The sequence below is a fragment of the Salvia splendens genome, unplaced genomic scaffold (assembly GCF_004379255.2).
Source record: "Salvia splendens isolate huo1 unplaced genomic scaffold, SspV2 ctg137, whole genome shotgun sequence".
Lineage (NCBI taxonomy): Eukaryota > Viridiplantae > Streptophyta > Magnoliopsida > Lamiales > Lamiaceae > Salvia > Salvia splendens.
In genome coordinates this window covers 1-8912 of record NW_024598778.1, presented here as the reverse complement: position 1 = coordinate 8912, position 8912 = coordinate 1, and the positions used below count along the sequence as shown (strand labels likewise).

Genomic DNA, 8912 nt, shown 5'->3' with positions numbered 1-8912 from the left:
GAATTTATTTGATTTTAATTAATTTGTTGTTAAGTGAGCTTTTTTTGTTGCGAAGCGACATGGAAAATTTGTTAATTTGTTTGACTTACGTTATGGAAAAGGTTTTTGCCTAAACTTATTTTGTAATTGCAACTAACAAGTATTTATTTGACATGAGTTTTGTGATTGCTATAGTTTGGAACTTCTCATTTGAATTGAAATGCGTGACATCATTTATCTCTAGTGGACGGTGAAAATGTATCTTTTTCCTATTTACATAAAAATACATAGTAGTATTTTTAAGGGTAACTAGACTAGACCTTGAGGCTTGAACTATAATTGACTTTACATAAAAATACCTTGCGTAGCAATTTTTAGGCCTTGGAATTTTAAAATCGTTTTATATGTCATGTCATTTAGAAATGAAAATTATAAAGCCCACGATTTAGGGTTTAGTTAAATACTTTCTTTAATAAAATGAGTATAATTAATTAGGGATTAAAATATTTAACTTTTTCCTCATATTTCGATGTTATAGAAGTTCTTGATTGCAAATACTAGTACGAGTAATATTTTGTGATTAATTAAGAAAATATATGTCGCTATAATACCAAATGCCTACACATATATAATCACTACAATTAATGTCACAAACTTAATACATTCATATATTTTCATCAATCAATATTTAAACCGAAAAAAACGAAATACGGAGTTCTAAAATTTTCATTTCCCTATATGCTAAAAACTCTAAAATATCAAATCAATATTATAAATATCGAAATTGAAACACGAACTCACTTTGTCAACACCATTATGGCACCCACAATGGGGCGCCCGATGGCGTCCATCGTCCTTGGGCGCGGACGATGGCACGCATTTTACTTAAAAAAATGCATTTGCCGAGGTTCAAACCCGGGTCTATTGCTTGGAAGGCAATAATCCTAACCATTGGGCTACATACACTAGTTGAGATATCTTGAAAACTAAATTGTTTTATACATTTATTAAGATGAAAATGTGATAAAAATTAATTTTTATAAAATGTATGTAATTTTTATAACATGAATTTTTCTAATTTTAAATCCAATTACATTACTAATAATGTGACTCTACTCTTGACTAACTCATAAGCATATAAACATTAATTTTTATAAATGTATTAATTTTTTTAAATGAAATGGAGTTTTTTCCCAATTTTTATAGTTATTTAAATATTTAAATAAAAGAAAATGCATAGGGCGCTCTTTAAGGCGTCCCACTGCAGGTGGGGGTATGAAGATAAAACTGATGACGTGGCGCGCCGCCTTAGGGCGCCCCACTGCTAATGGCCTTAATTGAAAACATTAAAATGAGTGTGTAAAAATACCTAACATGGCCTAAATATCAAGTACCACTAAAATCTCAAAATCCAAATATAATTAAATTAGTGAAAGGAAACAAAAAAATATTCCCATCTCCACCCAAAAAACACAAGTGAATATCCTCTCCCTCCTAAGCTCGACACGTGGCACATTGCATCGTTATTACTCTCCAGTTTTAAGGTTTCCCTCTCCAAATAACAGGTCCCATTTCCCACCTCATCCATCTTGTCTGCTTTTCCATCACCCCCATTTCCCACCGTCCGATCAAAACCTAAATCCATAGCTGTAAACTCCCCAGCTTTCACCATGGACCACCCTCACAAAATTGAAAATTGAAAATTGAAAATAAAATAATACAGTGTATGTATGTATGTACGTACATACATACCTTTCAAAATATCAAATTCCTTAGTTTAATTCGCTTAAAAATCCAATCTTTTGACCTTTTCATGTGTGTGTATGCATGTGGGAGAGTTATAAAGGAGGTGGGACTGTGTACTAGAGAGAGAAAGAGAGAAAGATTGGGTTTTTATTCAAGGGTTTTTATTTTGTTTTCAGTTTTGTGATTGAGAGATGGGGAGAGGGAGAGTTGAGCTGAAGAGAATAGAGAACAAGATCAACAGGCAGGTGACTTTTGCAAAACGGAGGAATGGGCTTTTGAAGAAAGCTTATGAGCTTTCGGTTCTATGCGATGCTGAGGTTGCTCTGATTATCTTCTCCAATAGAGGAAAGCTGTACGAGTTTTGCAGTAGCTCTAGGTATAATTTTATAACACCAAACACAGCCCCTTCATCTCTCTGCACTTGCAACGCCTATATCCATGCCTAAAAATCCAATCTTTTTTTCAATTGCAAAAGCAGCCTGTCTTTTTTCTTTCTTTTTTTTTCCTTTGCCGTTTCAGTGAATGTTTTTGAGGTCTATAGGGCTCTGTGCTTGTGGGTTTTGTTAGATCTGCAAGAGGAAACCATGAAAAGAAGATCATTTCTTTATTTGTGTTCAGTTTTCCTGCTCCTTGTGTTGTGATGTGCTAACTAAGCCCCCCTTTCCCTCTCCCTCTCTTGTAAAAATCACTTCTTTTGCTTGTGATTTGTGTCTTGGAGAGAGAAACACTCTGATCTAGATGTGATTTTATTGATGCAAAAATCAGTTCTTTCTTTTTTTCCTTTCTGGTTTTGTTTAGCCTCTTGTGTTGTCATGAGGAGAGATTTAATTCTACTTTCATCTTTCCTACAAATTAAATGAGTGAGGAATGGCATAATATGTGGTGATTCCTTTTCGAATTCCCACAAATCAATCTTTTTTCCTTTCCTTCTTTCCCTTACCATCTGGTTTTGTTTGTCTCTTGTATAGTCATTCATGATGAGAGATTTAATTCTAATTTCATGATGAGTGTGGGATTTCAATTTTCTAGGGTTTGTGTGTTGAATCTTTATCTTGCTTTTTTCCTGTTTGTGTTTTCTCTTCATGGAGAATTCTCAAAATTTACCCTTTTTTTAACTTGGAAGCATCATTCAATGATCTTCCAACACAAGAAAGAATGAATCTTTCAGATTCTTGAATTACAAAATTTTACCAAAAAAAGGAAGTATATTACAAACATGATTAAGCTGAGAGAGATCATCAGGTCTGAGAAATCTCCACCTCTTTCTGTAATGTGTTTGTAAAATCCCCCTTTTTTGTAATTTTCTTTGTGGATCTTCCATACCTAGGGTTTTATTTTGTAAGCTGAGAAATCATTGCCAAGTAAGAAAAAAAAATTAAATTACTGCATCTCACAGGATATAGTACTTCACTCTCATCTTTCCCATCATCTCAGATCTTTTGCTCTCTTTAAATTTTTCAAGCAAAGCTCCAAGAAAATTCTGCAAAATGTCATCTTTTTGGTTTTTGGACACTTGTTTGGATCAAAACAGGCTTATATCCAGTTATTTGGATGTGTTATCTCATGATTAAGAATTATTGTACTTTATTTAATTTTTTAGGCTGTGTCACTTTTCATCTTGCAGAATTCTATTCCTGACAAGTTGCTTCATTTTTCCTTATGGACAATGGATTATACTCCAAAACTCAGATATCTCTAATATTTTAAGGCCAAATCAAGGCTCTCCCTTTTTGTACTCCATTTGATTAGACTGATTAATCACATTTACTTGATTTCATTTTAAAATTTGTATAGTACATTGGCTGAAAATGTTGTTGGTTATGACATTAGCAGCATGCTCAAGACATTGGAAAGGTATCAGAAGTGCAACTATGGAGCTCCAGACACAAGTGTATCCACAAGAGAGGCACTGGTACTATATACATATCCCTTCACCCTCTTCGTATATGTGTCTCGTTATGTTTCGAAAGCTTAATCAAGCCGAAGATGACTCGACCTCAAATTTATTATTTAGACATTTAGAAAGGAATTGTCTTATCAACTGAAATGCTTAAATGACTTAGAGCTAATGTTCTTGTTCAGCTTAGGGATTTTTCTGCAAATAAACCATGTGAAAATGTAGTAAATTTTGAATTAAAAAAATGCACATTAATTGGTAATTAAATTTATTAACTTTTGTTGAGTAGTTTGGTACTACTATTAAGAGTTTTTCTTAGTGGAGTCCCATTTATTCTAGTATTTAGTAGAGTATTATTATTTATTACTCCTATTATTAAGAGTCTTTTGTTATTACTAGAGTCTACAAATCAGAGTTACAATTTAAAGATTAAGTCAAGTAATTGAAGTCAACCAACATTTATCATATTTGAAAAGGAATTAGAAAGAAATTGTTCAATCCTCTTATCTTGATTTCTAGAACTGGAATCATGATGCATATAGGTATTCCAAATTTTCAATCTTGAAATTTCGAATTGCAAAAGATATTAAGAGTGATCATGAATTCTCATGGATCTAATTCAATTTGGTTAGATCTTTCACTCACATTTTTTTCACCAAGCCATCAATTTTTTTTAAAGTATTTCCTCGTAGCACTCAAAAGTAATTTTCTACACCTTTAAAATGTAAAATACAAAGCAGAGTCCTAGAACTTGACTCAATGTATAATACAAAGCTCTATTTATAAGAAATCAGCAAAAGGGAGTCCTAACTTGAATCAAAACTCTAAAAGATAGTAATAAAAGATAGTAATAGTATCTACTATCATTAATAATTTCAAAAACACTAATTCAAACATAAGTGTTTATTTGGGTACCAAAAGCCTAAAACCCACTTTAGTCACACTACTACTAGGAGATGAACAAACCAATGACTCCTTAAAACACTCTGCTTCTTCCTCTTCATCTTCAACCACTTCACCAAAACCCCCCTCTTTCTCAGCCACATCAATCACAATAAACCTCCTCCCCAATCTCCGCCCGGCCTTCCGACTCTCGTACAAGTAGAACGCGACGCTGTCGTTCGACCTCAGCCCCTTGGTCTTCACGAACCGGCTCCACCCCCTCGTAAACACATAGCTCTGGCTACTCTTCCAGTAGCAGTACCTGAACTTCCACACCCGCATCGCCCTATCATAAAACTCGAGCTGCACCTGCTCCTCCTCCGGCACCCCCGGGAAGTACTTCACCGCGTACCTCTTCGGGATCACCAGCCGGTTCAGCTTCCCCACGTCGCTCGGTGTCAGCTCCTTCTGGAACAGCAACATGCTCGAGAACTCCCCGTCTCCGTCAATCGAGGAATCAAACCCTAACCCTAACCCTAATTGAAACCCTAACCCTAACCCTAATTTTTCATCCCCCTCAGGGCTGGCTAAAAATTCCGAAAACTTCGTCGAATACGACCCGTCCCGGATCATGTTCAGCATGGAATCCGTGCTGAGCCCGCTCTGGAACTTCAATTCCAGAGGGGCGAGGATCGTCGGAGGGAAATTCCGGTGGGAATCTCCGCTCCGGAGCTTCATCGCCGCGCTGTCGTACGCCATCGCGGCCGACGCCTCGGACTTAAACGTCCCGAGCCAGATACGCTGGTGGTTCGCGTAAATCTGCGCCCCCCAAAGCCCGGTCTGCTGCGGAACAACGCCCTTGAACCTCTCGGTCGACCTCGGCCGCTTCGACCCCGGAAAATTGGCCGATTCCGACGACTCCTCTCCTAGCTTTGTATGCGAAATCATGCTAATTTCTTCCATTCAGATTAAACAAATGGATCAAGGCGGCAGATGATATATATAAACTGAGCAATTGGAGAGATTAAGGGAGGGAGATATGCCAATCAAATATTTGTTTGATTTTGAAGAGAAGGGAAGGTTTGGTATTAATGGAAAGTTGCTTGAGTAAATAATGGTAGTCATGTTAGTTGAATCCTTAATTAAGGAAAGGGTTATTGTAATAACTTCGATTGTTTCCATTTCTGGGATTTAATTAGGTTTTATCAGAATCTGGGCTTAGTTTTTGTTTCGTATATGCTTGGGTGTATTTATGATCATTATACCGTATTTTTTTTGTTTTTTTATATCTTTTTTCGTATTTAATTTATCATCTGATTATCTGATTAGACATATGCTAATAAATCGACTTGGGATAACAATGAATAATATCACGCTGAATTTATATGATTAGGTACTTTTATTTTATTACAACACTTCAATAATGATTTTGATAAAGTGAATAATTTCATAACAATAAAATAAAATATACTCACCAATTTAAATTTAATATACTCCATATACTTTAGATTTATCTATTAATTAGAATTCCAAAACTTGGTTTGACTTATTGAAAAGTTTTAAACTTTTCATTTTTATTTTACAAGTCTCAAAAATTAGGTTTTTTAGCATATGAAGAGAAGGTTCATTATTCTCATTTAATATTGTATGATTAATCATTTTCTTTAATATTCTTTGAATCTCTATATTTGTTCACTCTCATTCATGTATCAAGGATATCAACAAAATATGATGCTTGACAGTGAAGAGTTGGAAATTCTGCCAAGAATTTGTTTTTCCATTTTTGTATCTAGTTTAAGTTGATAATTATAGTTATGTAGAATAATTTTGACATGATAATAACAGGAACTGAGCAGCCAGCAAGAGTATTTGAAGCTTAAAGCACGCTACGAGGCCCTACAACGCACCCAAAGGTTCGTAATAAACTGACATGATCATGTATATATATAAGAGAGATGTGAAGAGGTGATGAATTAGTATATATGCATTTATGGTCAGGAACCTTCTTGGTGAAGATCTTGGCCCTTTGAACAGCAAGGAGCTCGAATCACTCGAAAGACAGCTTGATATGTCACTCACAGATCAAGCAGATCAGATCAACACGGGTAACATATCGAAAAATATGACAATGTAATAATCCCTTTTCTTCTTACACACATTTATACATTCTTGCAGACACAAGCAATGCTGGACACACTCCAAGATCTTCAGAACAAGGTTTCTAAACTCATCCACTTCAATCTGTGTTTCGAAAAAATCACTGCTTTAGTATCTTATTTTGGTTTCTTGCATGGTTAGGAGCATGCCCTCAATGAAGCTAACAAGAGTTTGAAACAACGGGTATGCGTATTCGTTTAGGGCTTAAAAACATACTTTTTCATAAAAAAATGCAATCTTTTTCCAACCCTTTTCAGCATCCATCATTAAAATGTGGTGTAAGAGAGCATTTAGAAGATTCTTTGAGTGTTTTTGGTAGTGGAATTGTTGGAGTGATGTTGGTGTGTTTGTTTTTAGTTGATGGAGGGGAATCAGATGAACTTGACTTGGAACCAAAATCCTCAAGATGTTGGCTATGGAACACAACCCCAACACCACCAGCCTCAAGCTGATGGATTTTTTCATCCCTTGGATTGTGAACCAACTCTTCAAATTGGGTATGATCTTATTCAATACTACTACTACTATACAACATGGTTACAAAATTCTTGAAATAAATGCAAAATTTGAAATCTTGGTGGGATGTTTTCAGGTACCATACTGATCCAATAACAGGTGCATCAGCAGGGCCTAGTGTGAATAACTACATATCCGGGTGGCTTCCGTGATGACTGATGATTAGTGTTTCGAAGACCAGGCTTCCGACTCCGGTCTGAAGTTTGGTCTCTCATAAAACTCAATCTTTTTAATTTTATGTGTGTTATTTTCATAAAAGCAAACATGTTTAACTTTGATCAGATATTGGTATTGTCATTTTCTAATCTGTTGGAGAATTGGAACTAGTATTGTAAGTCGCATGACTCTGTTTGTGGAATTTGCCTCTTGCTTTCTATGCATTGGGTAAAGAAAATCTTTCATGTTATCATCTTCAAATCTTAGAGCATCCACATCCGTGCTCAAATCTTAGAGCATCCACATCTGTGCTCTTGCCAGCGAGCACGGATGTAGGCCCGGCCCCACTTTTTCTGCATGTTCTTAGGCAAGAGTACAACACTCACATTTGTGCTCTTCCGCAAGGACGAACACAAGGGTCCCACCATTCTATTATTCAATTTAAATAAAAACATTTCCACAAAATTAAAATTCATTAAAAATACCCGGAATAATTTTACAAATTACAATAAAATTAAAAATTACATAATTAAATTCCTAAAAAATAAAATTACATAATTAAAATCCTAAAAAATAAAAATTACATAATTAAAATCCTAAAAAATAAAAATTACATAATTTAACTACTAAAAAATAAAAATTACACAATTTAAGCGCAAAAATGCCCCCGGTGAAGAGTAATCATCATCCGGCAATACCCCCAACGTTCTTTGAAGACCTCGTATCATCGCCACATGCGATCGAAGTTGCTCGGGGGTCATATTTGACTTATCGGCCAAATTGAGTTGGGTCAAAACCCCCCACAACAAGTTGGTGGGGGTTGAGGTGACACATAGGGAGGGGAGTGGGTTCGCGATCGGGGCGGATGGAGTCGCGGCGCGACGGCGGTTGGCCGCCGCCTTCTTCCTTCCTTGCGGTCGGCGTTGGGAACCGCTCGGGCCGGCGTCGGGGCTACCCAAGTTAGCTCCGGCAAGTTGGCTAGCCACGCCTTCGGAGCCAGCGTCGGATAGGGATACCGACCTTGACCGTTTGAAGGAGCCGCTAGAGGAGGATGTTACGCCTCCCCTCTACTTCGGATGCGACCGCGTCTCCTGCCAAATGTTGATGCACTTGAACGGCTTGTAGTTCATGGATTGGTAGGTCGACAAAGCAGAACTGATGATGCCAACCTCGCTCCGGCCGCTCCCCGCCGACCGCTCTTCCTACCCTGGAACTTTTGGATTTCTTCGTTGGCTCTGTATATGGCGTTGCGCACCATACTCTCGTTGCGCTCGATTGTTCCAGTCGGCCAGTTTTCATTGTGATGCGCCACCAATAATGATCGCCGGATTGGTTCGTGCCAATCTCCGAATCTTCAGAGATTGACAAAAACGCTTTGAACAATTGCTCCATCTCCGCCGGAGTGTACGGTGTGCAGACACCGCGAGTAGGAGGAGTCCGAGTTTGGGAGGGGCCGCTCGACCTCTCTAAGCTCGGGTGTCCACCCGTATTGCCCTTCGGGGGCATCTTGGTCGTCGATCGGTAAGGCCGTAGCCACCCGGAACTTCCGAACCTTGGGTTTGAGGAGAGGCCGAATATT

The 8912-nt window shown here is 37.3% G+C and overlaps 1 pseudogene; it reads left to right on the top strand.

Moving 5' to 3' along the window:
• The first annotated feature begins 1758 nt into the window (after positions 1-1758).
• Positions 1759-7535, top strand: LOC121789101 (annotated as a pseudogene).
• The last annotated feature ends 1377 nt before the right edge of the window (positions 7536-8912 follow it).